Source organism: Capricornis sumatraensis, chromosome 12 (assembly GCF_032405125.1).
Source record: "Capricornis sumatraensis isolate serow.1 chromosome 12, serow.2, whole genome shotgun sequence".
NCBI lineage: Eukaryota > Metazoa > Chordata > Mammalia > Artiodactyla > Bovidae > Capricornis > Capricornis sumatraensis.
In genome coordinates this window covers 35,342,095-35,361,227 of record NC_091080.1, presented here as the reverse complement: position 1 = coordinate 35,361,227, position 19,133 = coordinate 35,342,095, and the positions used below count along the sequence as shown (strand labels likewise).

The following is a 19,133-nucleotide window of genomic DNA, read 5'->3' as shown; positions in this document are numbered from 1 at the left end:
CTCAACTGACTCTACATTTCATGAGGGCATGGACCTGGTCTGTGTCGTTCACCCTGCAACCTGGCACTTGGACTAATGCCTGGTACATGGCAATACTTGATAAGAGGCTGCTGAGAGACAAATTCCTTGCCTCCTCCCTGCCTCTTCTCCCCAGCTTACAAGGACAGTGACCATCAGTCCTACCCTCCCTCCCAGCCCGCAATGGACACTGTTGGCCCCACCGATGTCTGTGTTTTCTGGGTGGGATCAATACCATCTGCATTCCCAGAGGCCAGACCTGATGGGATGAAGCCAGTCATAGCTTTCTCCTGGCACAGTGTAGAGGTGGGCATATGATACCATTTGGTGCAATTGGAGAGAACAGATATGTGATATAATCTGGTAAAATTAAAATGGCTGGGGAAAGAGGCGGTCCCCGCCTCCCCTTTCCTCCACAGGAGCTGGGAAACACGGAGCCCTAGGAGCTGCTGGCAGCCATCTTGCCCCCATGAGGTAAAAGCTGGCACACACACAAGGTCAAGAGCTTTTCAAAGAAAGGAAGCCACATCCTTGGGACCTTGCTAACCTCTGGTCAAATCCACTTCAGGGTTCCTGCTGGATTCTCCACTTTGCTGGACTCATTCAGACTCTTGCTTTGAAGACCACCCAAGGTGGGACTCCCTTACTGCTAACATTCCCTCCCAGAAGTCTCATTTCCCAAGATAAGTCCCAGCAAGGTATTATTTCATTAACCGAGGAAAAGCCCAATATCAATTAGGTTTAACCCTCCCCAATCCATGGCAACCCACTCCAGTACTCTTGCCTGGAAAATCCCATGGACAGAGGAGCCTGGTAGGCTGCAGTCCATGGGGTCGCTAAGAGTCAGACATGACTGAGCGACTTCACTTTCACTTTTCACTTTCATGCATTGGAGAAGGAAATGGCAACCCACTCCAGTGTTCTTGCCTGGTGAGTCCCAGGGACGGGGAAGCCTGGTGGGCTGCCGTCTATGGGGTCGCACAGAGTCGGACACGACTGAGGCGATTTAGCAGCAGCAGCAGCAAGAATACTTTCACTTAAAAATGCAAACAGACACAGATGTGCTTCAGTGTTCTCACCTAATAATCCAGAGAGGGAAACAGAGCCACCAACCACACAGATTCATCCTGCTTTCTTTATCTTTATAAGTGGGATTCATACAAAACAAACTCAATCACTGTAATGAGTTTAGGAAGGAGGTGTTTTCCAATTTTCATTTTTTTTCAATAAATATTTATTTATTTGGCTGTGCTGGGTCTAGTTACAGCATGTGAGATCTAGTTTCCTGACCAGGGATGGAACCCAGGACCCCCTGCATTCAAAATGCAGAATCTTAGCCACTGGATCACCAGGGAAGTCCCTAATTTTCACTTGATTTGTTGGTCAAATATCCCGCTTTTTGAAATGGAACAAAAGAACGACAGCAAAGCCTTGTGTTCTTAGTTGAATGAGTACAAATCTGAATGAAAACGATGCACAAGAGCTATATTTAAAGGTCGATGAGGCTTCTGAGGAGAGAATGGTGATCTCTGACTTGAAGGTCTGCAAAGACTTCACAGAGGTTGTATTTGTGCTGGACTCTCAGGATGGACAAGAGAGATGAAGGGCAAGAATGCGACCCTGAGTTACACCTGATGAATTGTGCTGGCCCAGGTGGGTATGGACGCAAGGAGGAAACTACTGAGGAAGTCGAGAAAAGTGAGCTGGGACAGGCTGTGTAGGACTCAGAATCTCGCTCTCGATTCAGCTGTCTCTAGAAACTCAGTGAAGACTTCCAAGCAACACAGTGGCATAACCAGGGCAGGGTGGGAAGAAAGACTGACGGATGTGGCCTTTGGTGGTGGGCTGAGGAATGGTAAAGAGAGAGGTCACAGCAACTGAAGCTGGGAAGGGCGGGCGGCTCTGTGGACACCAGCTAGGCATCTGACTCCCTGCTGCTCCTGCCCCCAACCACGCCAGGGCTCAGCAGAGATGGGGGCTCAGGCTCCATGTTGGCTAAACAGCGTTCTGTGAGCCTAGGGCCCTAATCGTCACCTCTACTAACGTTTTTACGGAAAAATACTTTTTCTCCCAAAAGAACAGCCTAAAATCAAAACGGTTGGCGCTCTTGTAATTAAAGTTGGTATATTATATAAATTATTTTTAAGTTTAAAGATAACATCTCTAAGAACATTAATTTTTTTCCTCTATATTCCAGGACTGCTTTGAGATTTTAGTCTAGACAGATTCACACCCTTACAAATGAGCTTTTGAGCTTAGGATCTTAAAATAGGGCTGTGCTGACATTGTAATACAAATCAGGAAGGAATAATGGTTGGAGTAAGCTTTGTTTCTCTTTTTCCTGATGAGTTTTGAATTAATCGAAGATGGGTAACATAGAACAGATAAATTACGGAAGGAAATAAAATGTTTTTATAGGTATTAGTATAGAAGATCTAAGGCATTATGAAGAAGGCACAGGGATAAGGAAATTTCAATCAATATTAACTATTATTTCTCCACAGAAGATGAAAAATTTCTTATTACCCAAACAGGACAGGCCATTTTGTGTTAGGTTCAGGACAAAGAACCAGAGGATGAATTATGCTAATACTAAACGAGGTTAGACAACAGAGGCTCCTCAGTTCACCCCTGCTGTTAGTGTAATTTGTGGGGGCACGGATGCATGTAATCAACTCCTATTGTTGACTGAGCACACACAAAAAGACACTTCTTTTCCTTACAATTTTGTGCTAAGAGATAGTATTCAGATGCACAGATTTCCTCTCACAAGAAACCATAAAGCTTTTGGAAAAAACAAAACAAAAAAAAACACACCTCTACACAGCCCTGGGGAATTAGAAAACCTGTTCCCAGAAGTCTGTGCAACTCTCTAAGCCCAGACAGGCTCCTGAGCCATCGCGAGCACTGGTCATAGGAATGTTCACAAAATGTCAGTCAGCACATGTAGCACATAGTCTCCATTTCACAAAGAAGCGGCCATTTTATGCTGTGGAAAAAGAAATGAGGCTGTGGGATGGACAACACAGCTGCTGGCGGCCCCTCTGCCTGGCCCTATCCAGCTCTCACTCCAAGACTGGCCTCCTGGACAGTGTTTCTGGGCCATATACTCACGAACATGAGTAGGCCTCTTTCAGTTCAGTTCAGTTCAGTCGCTCAGTCGTGTCCTACTCTTTGTAACCCCATGAATCGCAGCACGCCAGGCCTCCCTGTCCATCACCAACTCCCGGAGTTCACTCAGACTCACGTCCATCAAGTCGGTGATGCCATCCAGCCATCTCATCCTCTGTCGTCCCCTTCTCCTCCTGCCCCCAATCCCTCCCAGCATCAGAGTCTTTTCCAATGAGTCAACTCTTCACATGAGGTGGCCAAAGTACTGGAGTTTCAACTTTAGCTGAAACTTCCAAAGAACACCCAGGGCTGATTTCCTTTAGAATAGACTGATTGGATCTCCTTGCAGTCCAAGGGACTCTCAGGAGTCTTCTTCAGTTCAAAAGCATCAATTCTTCAGCGCTCAGCTTTCTTCACAGTCCAACTCTCACATCCACACATGACCACTGGAAAAACCATAGCCTTGACTAGATGAACCTTAGTCAGCAAAGTAATGTCTCTGCTTTTGAATATGCTGTCTAGGTTGGTCATAACTTTCCTTCCAAGGAGTAAGTGTCTTTTAATTGCATGGCTGCTGTCACCATCTGCAGTGACTTTGGAGCCCCAAAAAATAAAGTCTGACACTGTTTCCACTGTTTCCTCATCTATTTCCCATGAAGTGATGGGACTGGATGCCATGATCTTAGTTTTTTGAATGTTGAGCTTTAAGCCAACTTTTTCACTCTCCTCTTTCACTTTCATCAAGAGGCTTTTTAGTTCCTCTTCACTTTCTGCCATAAGGGTGGTGTCATCTGCATATCTGAGGTTACCTACAAATTTCTCTGTCCATGGCATTCTCCAGGCAATGATACTGGAGTGGGTTGCCATTTCCTTCTCTGGGGGATCTTCCTGACCCAGGGATCGAAACTGTATCTCTTGTATCTCCTGCATTGGCAGGTGGATTCTTTACCACTTGTGCCACCTGAGAAGCCCAAGAGATATCTGCTTTTGTGATAAAATCTTTTGATGTTCAACTATATGTTTGTTTTTATTTTAGCAGATAACTTGCGTATATCCTGGCTCCTCCCTTACCTCTTTGGAGCAGTTCTCAGAACTCTCTAAGAGGCTGTCTCCTGGACCACAGTCCTCAGTAAGGTCTCCGAATAAAAGATAACCCACAACTTTAAGGCTGTGTATTTTTCTTCCGTGAACGACTGCATATTCTTTCGCCAGAGCCTATATAAAACATATTTTGCCCCTTGGGATGCAGTATTCATGTGCTACATTTCCTTTTGACTTCATATCTTCATGAGTATGTTCATGGAACTGTGTCCAACCACGGATGCCCTAGCACTTCCCCACATGGCCATCTAGTATGTACCTTTGCTCCATAAAGAGTTTTAAAATATTTGTTTTGCTTTCTCTCCCTACCCATCTTCTCAAATGAATTATTTTTAATGAAAAGAAAGTGAAAGTGGCTCAGTCATGCCCACCTCTTTGGGACCCCAAATTCTCCAGGCCAGAATACTGGAGTGGGTAGTTGTTCCCTTCTCCAGGGGATCATCTGAACCCAGGGATTGAACCCAGGTTTCCTGCACTACAGGCGGATTCTTTACCAGCTGAGACACCAAGAAAGCCAGTTTTTAAAGGAGATACACAGAAAAATGTTAGATGCATAGCCTCTTGGCTATTATTGTTTTAAGTTGCCCACTAAGTCACTTTTCGTTTCTTCTCTTCAAACTCTGATAGCCTAGACTCTGTTTACAATATGAAGCAGACAAAGGATAAATATAATTCTACGTATAAATTGTTGGTAAGCGGTTTTACCTAGCTAATAATACGTACTGGATGTTTGAGAAATTTTGGAATATGAAAAAGTTACACTCATGCACCTAAGAAAATAAAGTCACCGAAAGCACAATCTAAGAAGATACTGGCAAGGACTTCATAGCACTGAACTGAACTTGCAGTTGGCAGGTGACCAGATACAACACAGCTGATCGTGGCACTGACCAGAGAAGATGATTACTTTTCCTTCATTTCCAGGCTGCTGCTGCTGCTGCTGCTGCTGCTGCTGCTGAGTCACTTCAGTCGTGTCCGACTCTGTGTGACCCCAGACGGCAGCCCACCAGGCTCTGCCGTCCCTGGGAATCTCCAGGCAAGAACACTGGAGTGGGCTGCCATTTCCTTCTCCAGGCTAGATTACTTTTATTCCAAGTTGGTGTTGTCAGTATAGGAAAGAGGAAGGAATATTGAGAGACTAAAAAGGTATATTACCAAAATGATTGTTAATGAAAATCTTAGCCTAGCATTTCTGAGGCTGCCAGATTCTGAGTTGATTATGAGTTTTCTCTCATTAAAAAAAAAAAAAAATCTATGAGAGCAAGGGTCATAGCTTACTCATCATTGAATCCCCAGCTTCTAGTTTCGTGCCTGGCAACTAGTAAAATCTCTTAATTCAATCAAATAAACAGGAAGGAGATGACTTGAAAAATGAGAAGAAGATAACTGGAGAGAGCCAGTGATTTTAGGAATGGTTTTATGAGGCCCTAAGTAGCAAATAAATATTGAAAAGAAACATTTATTGTTGCATTATGCTTTGGAATCTCTACTAATTATCCCCCAAATTTCCCATGAGGAAGTTAAGTGCTCTATTCAGTGAATGAGAAAACATAAAAATAAGTTAAGCCTAAGTATAATCGTATCATAGTAAGCATTTAAAGCAATTCATTTCTTAATCCTTGGAACACATCATTGTTCTGCAGACTGAAGAAACAAAGTTTTTTTTTTTTTTTCAAAGTCACAGAGATTCAGTAGTTAGAGGTCAACAATAAAACCACGCTGAAGGAAATAACTTGTAAGTGATATCCACCGAGGTTCCTTTAACCATAGCCTCCATATGATTATCAACTACAAAGGCTTCAGGTCCCCAATCAATATCCCCTATTTTTGACTCCTGGGGTTAGCATTTTCAAAGCTAAATTCTGAAAGTTCAACTGTGTAATAAAAAAGGCAAAAGAGCAACATAAAGGAAAGTAAGCTATGCATTCATGGAAATGTTATTACCTTATTTACGTTTTGATTTATCACTAACCTAGGGAGGCTACAACCAAATAAACACTGAGGGCAACCTTTATTTAAAGCTAACTCAAGCCCTCTGGCATATGTGTATATACACATTGCAAGGAAGAATAAGTGTTTTAAAACAAGTAACCAAGCGAGAAATCAAGGGGATTTGATTTTAAAGACAGAAGTCACCGGGAGCTGCAGGTCAAGGGACTTTTTACTCTAAATCTATCTTTCAAGGCTCTGGGTGATGAAGTGCTCATTGCTGGCCAAAAAGACTTCAGGTCTCAGTATGGAAGTTAACTGATGCTGAGAGGGAGGCCCACATTACATTTCCAAGACACCAGGGAGCTGCAGTTTCATTCACGCCTGATGGCACAGGTTCCAGGTCCTTGTTGGAACCAGACGCACAATTGTATCTTTGAAAGTTTGAAACTCAAAGGTTTGTATGTAGGGGGCTTACTGTAAATGTACAGGTGACCCCTGAGCCACATGCACTGACCCCCATAGAGAAACCATGTACAACTTCCCCTCCCCAAAACTTGACGACTGGAAGCCTTACTGAGAACACAGTCAATTAACACATATTTTGTATGTTATAGGCATAGCTGCTATATATTTAGTGCATTCACAACACAGCTATTTCTCATATGTCAGTATTTCTAGGTTCTGTGGTTTGTCTGTGAGTTTTTTCAAATTGTTGAAAATCTCCAAAAAATGCTTCCAATGTATTTGTGTATAGGTGGACCTGGGCATTTGAACCTATGTTCTCCAAGGGTCAACTGACTGATGCTGAATATCTATCTATCCTGACCTTTAAAACATGACTGACCATTGGATTGCATATAACCTTGTGCGAAGAGTTGACTCATTGGAAAAGACTCTGATGCTGGGAGGGATTGGGGGCAGGAGGAGAAGGGGACGACAGAGGATGAGATGGCTGGATGGCATCACTGACTCGATGGATGTGAGTCTGAGTGAACTCCAGGAGTTGGTGATGGACAGGGAGGCCTGGCATGCTACGATTCATGGGGTTGCAGAGAGCCGGACACGACTGAGCTACTGAACTGAACTGAAACAGCTGGATGAAGCAAAGTTTGTGTTGGGATTCTCTGTCATGGCTGTGGCCCTTGGTTTCCAGTCCAAGTGCCCACACCTCACGTGGAGGTTTTCAAACAATCCAGTCCAAACTCCAAATAAAACACCAGCCAGAATTTAGGAGGTGGAGGGCAATGCTGCAAAGATGAAGAAAAGCAAAAAAAGGAAGGCAGCTGAGCCTGGGAGTGTTGTGTTCTCATTGTTTCAAATTAAATACACACTGAAAAGAAAATGAAAGCTTATAACCTGGAGACTCAGTCTGAATCCCAAAGGCATGACCCTCCATCTACATGTTTCAAGCACCATGGTAACGTGGCATCTTTAAAGTCATCAGTTATCCTGAGAATATTTTCAGCAGAGATTAGCACAGCATTTCCCGTGGGGAGTGCCAGCTGGGAGGCGTCCTCCAGCTGGCTGGAGACTGCACAACTGGCTTCACGCACATTTCAGAATTCGAAGGACTTCCAGAGAGTGAGGCAGCCCTGGCCAGTGCAGGGACCCTGCCAGCTCGCACCCCTTAAAGCCAGATGGATGAGAAAACAAACACAGACCACGGCCAAAACCCTGCCTGTGATCTTCACAACCATCTTCCCTAAACATTCTTACACACACTATGCTTATTCTTAACAGGCGTACAAAGAAGTGATCATTTTGAGTGACAAGCAGAAACAAATAAATCCACTGTATAGCCTCATGTAACTCATACCAACTCTAAACATCTTGATTTTTCTTTCTCAAAGGCATTGAATAACAGATTTGGAGTCATCACGATAACAGCCTGGTTTGTAATTTGCATCAAGGTTTATAATAAAAGGAGCATATGACTGTTATAGGTAGTCACAATGATAGCTAACACCTGGCAGAACCATTGTCTAGGAGATGGTACAGGTTCAAACCTGGACGTGGAGTGAAGAACTCTGGGTGGGTGGCGGGGGTGGGTGGGAGGGGGGGAGTCTTCAAGCTTATGCATCAGAAGAGAGCACTCCAAACACTGAATTGTTAGATGAAACACAAAAAGTCGATTTGATTTCCAGTGTTGTACTTATACCTCCTTGAAGTGACTTCCTATGGATTCTTGTCATATTTTAGGGAAAGGAGGACCAAAAAAAAAAAAAAAAAAACAAACTAGACTCGATTTTAAATGGCTTGATTCCAACTCTACCACTTACTGTACTTTGCTTACTCACTCAGTCGGGTCCAACTCTTTGCAACCCCACGGACTGTAGCCCACCAGGCTCCTCAGCCCATGGGGATTCTCCAGGCAAGAATACTGGAGTGGACTGCCATGCCCTCTTCCAGGGGATCTTCCCCACCCAAGGATCACACCTGCGTCTCTTAAGTCCCTTGCCTTGGTAGGTGGGTTCTTTACTTACCACTAGTGCTATCTGGGGAAGCCTGTGCTGGGAGACACTCCCCCAAAGTCACACAGCTCCAAGTGGCCCAACTGGTGCCAAAATGGATATCTGACCTCCAAGCCCCCTGCTGTTCCCACTGGGCCCTGCGAAGCTCTGGTTAGGACCTGGAGAAGCAGAGGCCCAGAGAGCTGCTGCCTGGACCAACATACAGAAACAGAGCTTGAAAACCATGCCTCTCAAAATGGAAAGCCCGCTGCTCTTTCCTTTGTTCCAGAAAATGACTGGGCTTCCCCACTGCCATCCTAAAGAACTGGAGTAACTGCTGTCAACTAGGACCTTAAGGAACACGAAGAGAGGTTGATCCGCCAGTAAATAAACCAGCGAAAGAATGAAAAAGAGCCTAAGAAAGGGGGGCAGCTTGAAAGATCTCCCCCAATTCTGTGTTCAGATAAGGAATAAAGAAAGGAGGGACTGGAGTGAAGACTCTGAGCTTCTGCTGCGAGGGGTGAGGGTTCGATCTCTGGTCAGGGAACTAAGATCCCCACATGCGGACAGTCAAGGAGGACCTTGGAATCCAGGGTGCAGGGCTCCCGGGGGAGGCCCTCCATGACCTGCTTGAGGTCACACTCTAGTCTCGCTCAGGAAAGAAACCAGACTCCGCCCTGGTTCGGGGGCCGTGCCGCGGATGCCCCAGCTTTACTATCTCACCTCCTTTCCCCGAGCTGTGTAAAGTGCATCTGAGTCACTGGGAGGACGGCCAGGCCTTGGTGGGCTGCCCTGGGCCTGAGAAACACGGCGAGGGAGGAGAGAGTCAACCGTGTGGGTGTTGGGAGGTTTATGAGGGGGCAGTGGGGGGCAGAGGCTACAAGACAAATGACAAAGCTGGTGGCACTGAACAAAGGATGGGGGCTGGCTCAGCCCCCTTGATTCACCAGTGAGTCAGAGTCTGCGAGCAGGAAGCACAGCCTCAGACGGTGTTTTGGAAAAGGCCAGGGACGTATACTTGCAGAAGGTCGCTGTTTTATCATCAGAAGCAAAAAGAGCCACCACCGCCAATGATCATTAAATAGAAGCCGAACTTTCACATTAATTAAAAGTCACGCAATGCACATCTGGGCCAATTTTTCAATTACCGAGAGTTATAACAAGCGATGATCTCAAGGCAAAGATAAGCTCCCAGGAGGCTGTGTCCATCTGATCCTGGAGGTAGTCAGGTCATCTGGATGCTAGAACAGCATCCGAGCTGCTTTCCATTTCTCTGAGGTCAAGCAGATTCAGGCAACAGACCCAGCAGAGCTGACTGGTCCTCTTCCCACCGGTGCTTGGACCATGTGCCAGAGGACGTGTGCACCATCACCGCCCCACGGTGGTGCTGTCTGGGATATCGACTCTCAGACGGCACCTCCTCTCCCACAGGGAGCTGCGCCACTTTGGCTTACAGAGGACAGCATCACCAGGTGGCCAGGACGCGGGACCCCATGAGTGAGATTTGCCCCCAACACCTGTTCAGCAGGGTCACACAGCTTCACTGCATGCACCTTATGAGAAAAGACCCTGATGCTGGGGAAGATCAAAGGTAGGAGGAGAAGGGGACAGCAGAGGGTGAGATGGCTGGATGGCATCACCGACTCGATGGGCATGAGTTTGCATAAACTCAGAGAGCTGGTGATGGACAGGGAACCCTGGCGTAGTGCAGTCCATGGGGTCACAAAGAATCAGACACAACTGAGCAACTGAATAACAACAATATATATGTGCTAAGTCACTCAGTTGTGTCCAACTCTTTGCGACCCCATAGACTGTAGCCCACGAGGCTCCTATGTCCATGGGATTCTCCAGGCAAGAATACTGAAGTGGACTGTATACTGGGGTCCCTGGAGAAGGAAATGGCATATATACATAATGTGTGTGTATATACAGACACACACACATATGTATATATAAAAATATACTTCCCTGTCTGGACAATGTGTCCAGGCTGCTTCCCTATGAAGCCCCAAGCTGCCCCTCTAGTGCAAGACTTCTGTATTTCCACATGAACTGCAGGGTCTGATCAGAGTCTTGCAGTTTCTGATGTGGAGGAACAAAACCAGCTCTGTTTTTCTTTTCTTTCTCTTCTTTTTAAAAGGATGGCTGTCCCAGGGTATCCAGCACATCACCAGAGAGAAAGTCTGTAAGGAAAGCACCACTCAACCAAGAATTCTTAACCTGTATGCACCCAGACCAAGAGCTATTACTCTGGATCCTAGGTTTGAGGATATGTAACTTCTTGAAATTGAAGGCACTTGTGTGTATGCACATGCATGTGTGTGTGTGTACACATGGCTGTGCATGGAAATGTTTATTTCTCTGGAGTAGGGTCCATGCCTCTCATTAAGTCCTCATGAAGGAACATATTCCCCAGGAGATTAAAAATCAATGATTCAGACTGGGGCTCACCAAATTGGAGCCTGCAAGCCAAACCAGGCCACAGCCAGATAAAAAAGTTTGATTAGAACACATCCCTGCTTGTGTACTTCCGTATTATCTAAGGCTGCCTTCACACGGCATGAGCAGAGCTGAGGCGTAGCAACGAAGACCACATGGTTTGCTAAGCCTAAGAGATTTACTATCTGGCTCTTTGTAGAAAAAGGTGCTGACCCCCAATTTAGACTATATTTTTAATTATTTTTGACCACACCTCCCAGTATGTGGGATCCTAGTTCCCCGACCAGGGATCAAACCCATGTCCCCTGCACTGGAAGAACAGAGTCCTATCCACTGGACTGCCATGGAAATCCCTAGACAATATTTTTTTAGAATCATCCGCTGCACTTGGATGGTTGCTTGCGAATAATTCACCATTCAGATCCAAAGGTGAGCATCTAATCTCTGAATCAGTTTCCTGCCCTAACTGGCAAGTTCATAGATTACTTGATGGGCTCCAGACACCCCTGCTCCTGTCCTCCTTAGAAATATGCTGGACAGAGGAGTGACCGAGAGAGAGACGAGTGAGAATTCTTCCAAGGGGACGCTGCCACAGGGAGCCTGGGCCAAGCTTCCTTTGCAAACTGCTAACAAAGAGACAGTTAAGCAAGAGAATTATCATCACTCTAAATAATTCGGAGTCCTGCTGCTGGCTACAAACCAAAGATGAGAAATTATATAATTAGCTGCAGCGCATTTAAGGGACTGTATAAAAGATGCTAATGCTATCACCACTTTCAGGCCAAGCTGCAGAAATGATGCCATCTATTAGCTAGTCTATAAGATTGGTCCAAATAAAGAGAAACATCCTAAAGGGTATTTCCAAAATAATACTATCAGTCAGTTTGACAAAAAACTTTTCTTGGGCCTTGGATTAAGAAAAAGTCTTGCTCCATTTGAATGTGGTCTAAGTTGCATATCTCCCTGTTCAAAGCATTCTTTATATTAACTGCATTATCTTTAAGTCAAGAATCTTTTTTGTGTATTTTGGTGGTGGTTTTGGATAGCTCTCATCATGCTGATCTGTTTGCAGGCAGATAAGGTTATGTATACAGACTTGAATACATGCACTGAGAATAAAGCAAGCAGACACCAGATAAGTACGACCACACTGAACCTCAAGTTTATGCAGAATTATTCTGCATTAGTGTCTCCCATGCTTGAAACCTCAAGGACAGTATGCCTTACCTAAACCTGCAGTTTGTATGTGAAGCCAGGTGTGTGGGGCAAGGAAAGAGAACTGCAGAGTCAGATGAAATGAGATGATGTGCATGGAAATCACACTGAAGAGTGTGGGTGGCCCGTGTTTGATTAGAGATCTCAATGGGTGGAATCAAAAGAATTAGGGTTTGAGCCCTGATTCTATCCAGACTGCTCTGGTGGCCTACCCTTGGTGAGTCAGACATCAGTGTCTTTATTTCTGAGGCAGAGCGAGCAGTACATGTATTTTCAACCATGTGGGGTTGGTGCCTCTAAGTCCCACGTTGCTCGAGTCAATTGTACATTTTTTACAACTGCACTCCCATCCACAACCTCCCTGCACCCCACCCCACACACTCTCCCTTCCCTCCCTACTTCCTTCTTCATTGCACTTATCTTCTGATGTTTATGCAATTTACTTATGAGTTTGCTTATTAAATATCTTCCTCTCCCAGAATACAAGCTCCATGTGGGCAAAAGTTTTTTTCTCACTTTAGTTTACTGATAAATACTTGCTGCTCAGAATGGGATCTGGCACATAGACATTCTGCTGCTGCTGCTAAGTCGCTTCAGTCGTGTCCGACTCTGTGCAACCCCATAGATGGCAGCCCACCAGGCTCCCCCGTCCCTGGGATTCTCCAGGCAAGAACACTGGAGTGGGTTGCCGTTTCCTTCTTCAATGCATGAAAGTGAAAAGTGAAAGTGAAGTCGCTCAGTCATGTCTAAATCTTAGCAACCCCATGGACTGCAGCCTACCAGGCTCCTCCATCCATGGGATTTCCCAGGCAAGAGTACTGAGTGGGTTGCCATTTCCTTCTCCAACAGACATTCACTAAAGAGCAGTCAAATTCAGTAGAATTTATACCTATATGCATACACACATATAAGATCAGAATCCTTGACATAATAAGTTGAATTCATGCTGTCTCTAAACCCTCCAAAGTATATTCATCAATCCTACTTTTCTTATTTGTGAAATCCACTGTATATAGTAACATTTTATATCTCATTTGAGGAAGAAGAAACAACAGTACTCCTTTTTCTCCATAGGTTTTTAAAGCTAATCCTGATGTCACCTAATCTTCTGACTTTAAATGGCATTTTCAGAATCATTCTGTTGAAAGATAATCAATTGTGAAATGAACAACCAAAAATTATTAAAACAGAATACTCACTGAAAGGACCGATGCTGATGCTGAAGCTCCAACTTCGGCCACCTGATGCAAAGAGCTGAATTATTGGAAAAGACCCTGATGCTGGGAAAGATTGAAGGCAGGAGGAGGAGGGGACAATAGAGGATGAGATGGTTGGATGGCATCACCGACTCAATGGACATGAGTTTGAGCAAACTCTGGGAAATACTGAAGGACAGGGAAGCCTGGCGTGCTGCAGTCCATGGGGTTGCAAACAGTTGGACCCGACTTAGTGGCTGAACAACAACAGCAACAGGTTTAGCTCAACTGTCCTTAAAGTTGAGGCACAATCTTATAAAAGGAGAGACCTTGTATTTTCCAGTGATCATCAACTCGAAAGATTTACAACCTCAGTTCTCAATAGTTGAGCAGGGAGTTTTGTGGTTCTACCAGAGAAATGACCCAGCTGTCACATCAGTGGGAAACTCTACAAGTGATCAAAAGATAACTACTGAGCCATGGACTCTGATGTACTAAAGCTAGAGACTGATCATTAAACTAAAGGTAGAGATTGTTGTCTTGAGAGAAAAAGAATGCTAGCTCTCCCTCTGACCATTGGACCATGGTTTTCCTTCACTCATCCCCTCCTCTGCATCCAGAGATGCAGGGTCTTTTATTTCTATTGCTGGTACTTCTTGACAGGGTTGCTGAGTTTTTTGGACTTTGTTCTGATGATCTGATAAGATTCATATGACTTTAGAGAAACTCCTTCAGAGCTGTTATATTTTTTTAAATATAATTTTATTCATTTATTGGCTGTGCTGGGTCTTCGGTGCTAGGCAGTTTTCTCTAGTTGCTGCACACGGGCTTCTCACTGTGGTCGCTTCTCTTGTTGCAGCGCATGGGCTTTAGGGCGCAGGCTCAACAGTTGTGGCACATGGACTCAGTTGCTCCACAGTATGTGGGATCTTCTGGAATCAGGGCTCGAACCCATGCCTCCTGCATTGGCAAGCAGATTTTTTTTTTTTTTTTAACACTGAGCCACCAGGGAAGCCCCAGATTTGTTTAGGTCTCCAAAAAGAGTGAAGACTCCTGATTTCACAATGACCTTGCTTATTGATACACCAAGATAAGTCATTCCTGGTGGCTCAGAGGTTAACACGTCTGCCTGCAATGCGGGAGACCTGGGTTCGATCCCTGGGTTGGGAAGATTCCCTGGAGAAGGAAGTGGCAACCCACTCTAGTATTCTTGCCTGGAGAATCCCATGGATGGAGGAGCCTGGTGGGCTATAGTCCATGGGGTCGCAAAGAGTTGGACACGACTGAGTGACTTCACTTCACTTCACTTGCTTATTGATACACAAGACAAGTCATTCCTTTTTTTTTTTTACTAAGAGTTTTATCCATTTGTTTATTTTCCAGATCCACTGAAAGGCAAAATCTAGCTGTAAGGAGCAAAGACTCATATAATATCAGGATCTTATTATATTTCAGTTATTCCAAATACTTACAGGAGTGAAAATCTGTAAAGACAACCTATATCCACACTTGTATCGAATAATTACCCAGTTTTGAAACTTGATTTTAGAATCACCTTCACACCAAGTATTTTTCCTTAGTAATTTCGACTTCATCTGCTTTCCAGGAAATAGACATTTAACTTCCCAGAACTTTATTGAAACTCCAAGAATCCTTGACATACAGAAGTCTCTTAACACTCTTGCTGCGGGAACTGAATCTGTAGATTTCAAACAGGAACAAAACCCTGAGCGCACATGCCCTGTGGACCTATGTTAAGAAGAAAGCTCGAACTGTACCCCGCTGTACTAGGGACAGGGGTGGGTCCAGGGTGGGGGACAAAAGGACATGCTGTCCTCCTCTGCAGGACTGTTACCCAGATGTAGGAAGAGAATGGCCCAACCAAAGCTGGACACTAAGTCTGAGGCTGGTCTGCCACTGTCACCCCCGAGGAACGTATGAAGTTTATTATAGCCTTTCATGCCTTTCTCTTTTTGTCTGAGAGCTTGCAGGCAGCTATGCTACTGCCGGTCTTCAGCTAGACAGGCCCCTAGCAGCAGAACTCAGTTGGCAGGAGAAGGGGCCAGCAAACCAGGCAGACCTCATTTCAACTCTATTCTCTGTCATTACTTATCCACAGACAGAATTCGGATGTTGAAAGCTTTTAAATGGCCAGAATTATTGGCTAACATTAATAAGATGTTGGCTGGCATGAAAGCAATGAAAGTCCTGGACGGAGGTTCAAATATGCACTTAAAGGAGAACCTGACTTGACATCATTATTGGAAGCCCCAGGGAATTCAGCAGGCCACAAGCTGAGCATGAACCCGCGTTGTTGGGCAATAGTTTAAAGAGGTCATCGTCACTCTGAGGCTGCATGTGAACAAACTAGATGCCTTTATTAAGTAAGTTCATGTTCTCTATACTGTTCTAAGCCCCCAAGGAGTACAGAATTCAGTGCTGGGTTTATTTTAAGGATATTGCTGACCACAAAATACCCAGAGAAAGTCACCGGGATAGTAGGGTGGTCTTAAGAAAGCTTTGCCTAAGAAACCTGGATAAAAATTTGGGGGAAGTAATGGGCCTCAGTCCTCAAGTATCTGAAGCACTGACAGGAGGAGCAGACTCCTACATGGATTCAGCCATCCCTGGAGAAGGGAAGAGCTCCCCACTCCAGGATTCTTGCCTGGAGCATCCCCACGGGCGGAGGAGCCTGGCAGGCTACAACTCGTGGTGTCGCGCAGGAGTTGGACACGACGGAGTGACTAGCATTTCTTGGGCACTTACCATATTCAGGGCACTGTAATAGGTGCTGTGTTACAGAGATTAAAGACACACGGGACCAGCCTGAAGCACCTGCACTTAAGTAAGATGAAATCAGGAGTCTGGGATCCCCGGCTTTTATTCCAGTTCTATTACCTATTAAGTATGTGATTTTGAACAGTTTCTTATCTGCTGTTAATGACACTGAAGGCCCACATGGCAAGAATTTTTCTGAGAATGAAATGAGATAAAGATGGATAAAAAGAATGAGAAATTAGTAATTGACTGAAACCAAGTAGATGGGGAAGGTTTTAACACAAAGGCCACTCTTTTTTTTTAACACTGAACTTTTTATTTTGTACTGGGGTATAGTCATCACCACCTCAATGAACATGAGTTTGAGCAAACTACAGGAGATTGTGATGGACAGGGAAGCCTCGTGCACTGCAGTCCATGAGGTCGCAAGGAGTCAGACATGACTTAGTGACTGAACTACAACCACAAAGAGCCAATTAACAATGTTGTGGTAGCTTCAGGTGGACTGTAAAGGGACTCAGCCACACACACATGCATCCATCCTCCCCCAAACTACCCTCCCATCCAGGCTGCCATATAACATGGAGCAGAGTTCCACACGCCAAAGGCCACTTTTGAATGAAACCTCAAAGGACAGAAGAGAGTTGGGTCTTGGGTGACACAGGAGAAAGGAAAGAAGAACATTCCCGGTGGATGGGACAGTATGAGCAAAGGCAGAGATGCAAAAAATTAAGCAGTCTTTGGGGAGACAAGTGAGCGGTACTGTGGCTGGAAGACATGGGAAGAGGCAAGTGATGAGAACACTCTACAAAGACACAATGAAGCTGACTTACTGCATGGGAGGACTAGAACTGCGCGCCAAGGAGGACCTGGGCAGTGGAAGGCTTGTCAAGGGAATTCAGGAGAATCAATCTGTGTGCAAACACGGCTGGCGTCAGGAAACCAAAGCGAAGAATCTTTATAAGTCTAAGCAAGAGGTTATGAGAAAGTAACCCAAGATGAAGGCAGTGACAACAGAAACCAGGAGAACAAACTGTCGGATGGGAGGAGTTTAGGTGAGCGGACAACAGCAGACAGCTCCACGGTGACAACCTTGGGGTTAAGCAAAAGGCTGAGGCCAGGCACTGGAATGGGGAACACAGAAGGAGAACAAAGGTGACCAAGAAGATAAGTTCAGCTGCAGGCTGTGCTGAATTTCAGGGGGCTGCGGAAAAATCGGAAAGCAGTTCATGAGAGAAAGTTGGAAATATGGTTCAGGGTTAGAGACGTAGATTTGAGAGGAGGTACACTCAAAGATGAAGCATGTGTTGTCAAACATAAACGAACTTGGGTTTGAACTCTGCCTTCCACACTAACTAGCTGTGTGGCCTTGGACAAATTGCTTATCATCAAAGCCTTAATTTCCTTAATTGTAAAATTGGGAAAATTATACATACTTCAAAGGCTCTGCTTATTGCATACCATCTGGTTGCCATTTGTCACCGTCACTGTCTACCATAACCATCAGTGCTGAAACCATTAAGGTAGATGAATTTGGCTAGGAACAGACAGCAATTAAGTAGAAAAAAGAAGAGTTGAGGAATGAATCTTAGGAAACAATTATGAGGGGCTATATGACACTAGAATAAACTTGAAAGAATCTTAGGAAGAGTCAAGGAAGTGGGCAGAAGAACAGGACAGACCACGAAGGAAGAGGGGCATCACCGAAAATGTCCAATGTGTCTCTATTCCTGCCCTGGAACTATGTTCATCTCTACCTCTTTGTAGAGACACAGATGTAGAGACTGGATGCATGGATTCAGGAGCTGGGCTGGGGGGTGGTGGGGAAGGGAAGAGTGGGATGAATTAAGAGGTTAGGTTTGACATAAATACACTATCTACCATGGGTAATGTAAACAGCTCGCGGGAATCTGCTGTGTAGCACAGGGAACTTCTCTGTGATGACCTAGATGGGTGGGGAGAGTGGTACTCCAAGAGGGAGGGAGTACCTGTGGAGGCATTGCTGATTCACTTTGTCTAGAGCAGAAACCAACACAAAATTGTAAAGCAATTATACTTCAATAAAAAAATACAGACAAAACAAATACCTCCAAGGAGTCAGGAAGGAAAAACATGGAGAATACGGGATATAGTGATGTGACGATCATCCTTGTCCAGTGAAACTATTATGTAAGGGGAAATGAGATTTTCATCCAAACTCCAAAAGGATGTGTATCAGATACACAGAGTGAATTGTGAGATGGATAAGCTTCTAGAAAAGTCCACATAGATGCAAAGAAATTGATTACTGGCCTTAAGTCTTCTTACCCACTTTCAAAGGTATAAAAGGCTTTATTCATTAGAGAGAAAGGGGACTTCTGAGACAGATCTCTTTAGAAAGAGCAGTGCTGTGAACCTCTGAACCCCAAAGGAGGGAAGATGCTTCCTCTCATCCCAGCTGGGGCTCCCCTGGCAGATCTGAAGAGCTCAGTCAGCGTCACCCATGGATGGAGAGAGATAACAGACTGGTGTTTGAGTGTCTGGTTTTTCTTCCGAGAACCTCTGGCAGCAGAGTAAAGGAGATTCACTGGCAATGAGTGGCCTGTGGTTGGGGCAAAAGACATATGAATGCAGTGACAGATCTGAGGGAGTGAGCTGGCATGAAGATAATTTACATTCTTCTCAAGAGGATCATCTGAGGCCAACAATCAGAGCTTTGGAACACAAGGACTGAGGGAGAAGTAGCCAAAACTGGAAGAAACTGAACTGACCACATCGAAGAAGAGCTGAATGTTCCCAGTGAGAGTCCCTGAGGACTCGATGCAAACACTCAACAAGAGACTTTGCTGAGCACCTGCTCTCATGCCCAGAGAGGCTGGGCCACCACAGCACAGTCATGAGGACCCACCAC

The 19,133-nt window shown here is 45.0% G+C and overlaps 1 protein-coding gene across 7 annotated transcripts in view; it reads right to left on the bottom strand.

The window, feature by feature from the left end:
* The window catches only part of DCLK1 (doublecortin like kinase 1), a 335,254-nt gene that overhangs the window by 124,633 nt on the left and 191,488 nt on the right, over positions 1-19,133 (bottom strand). The window lies entirely within an intron of this gene.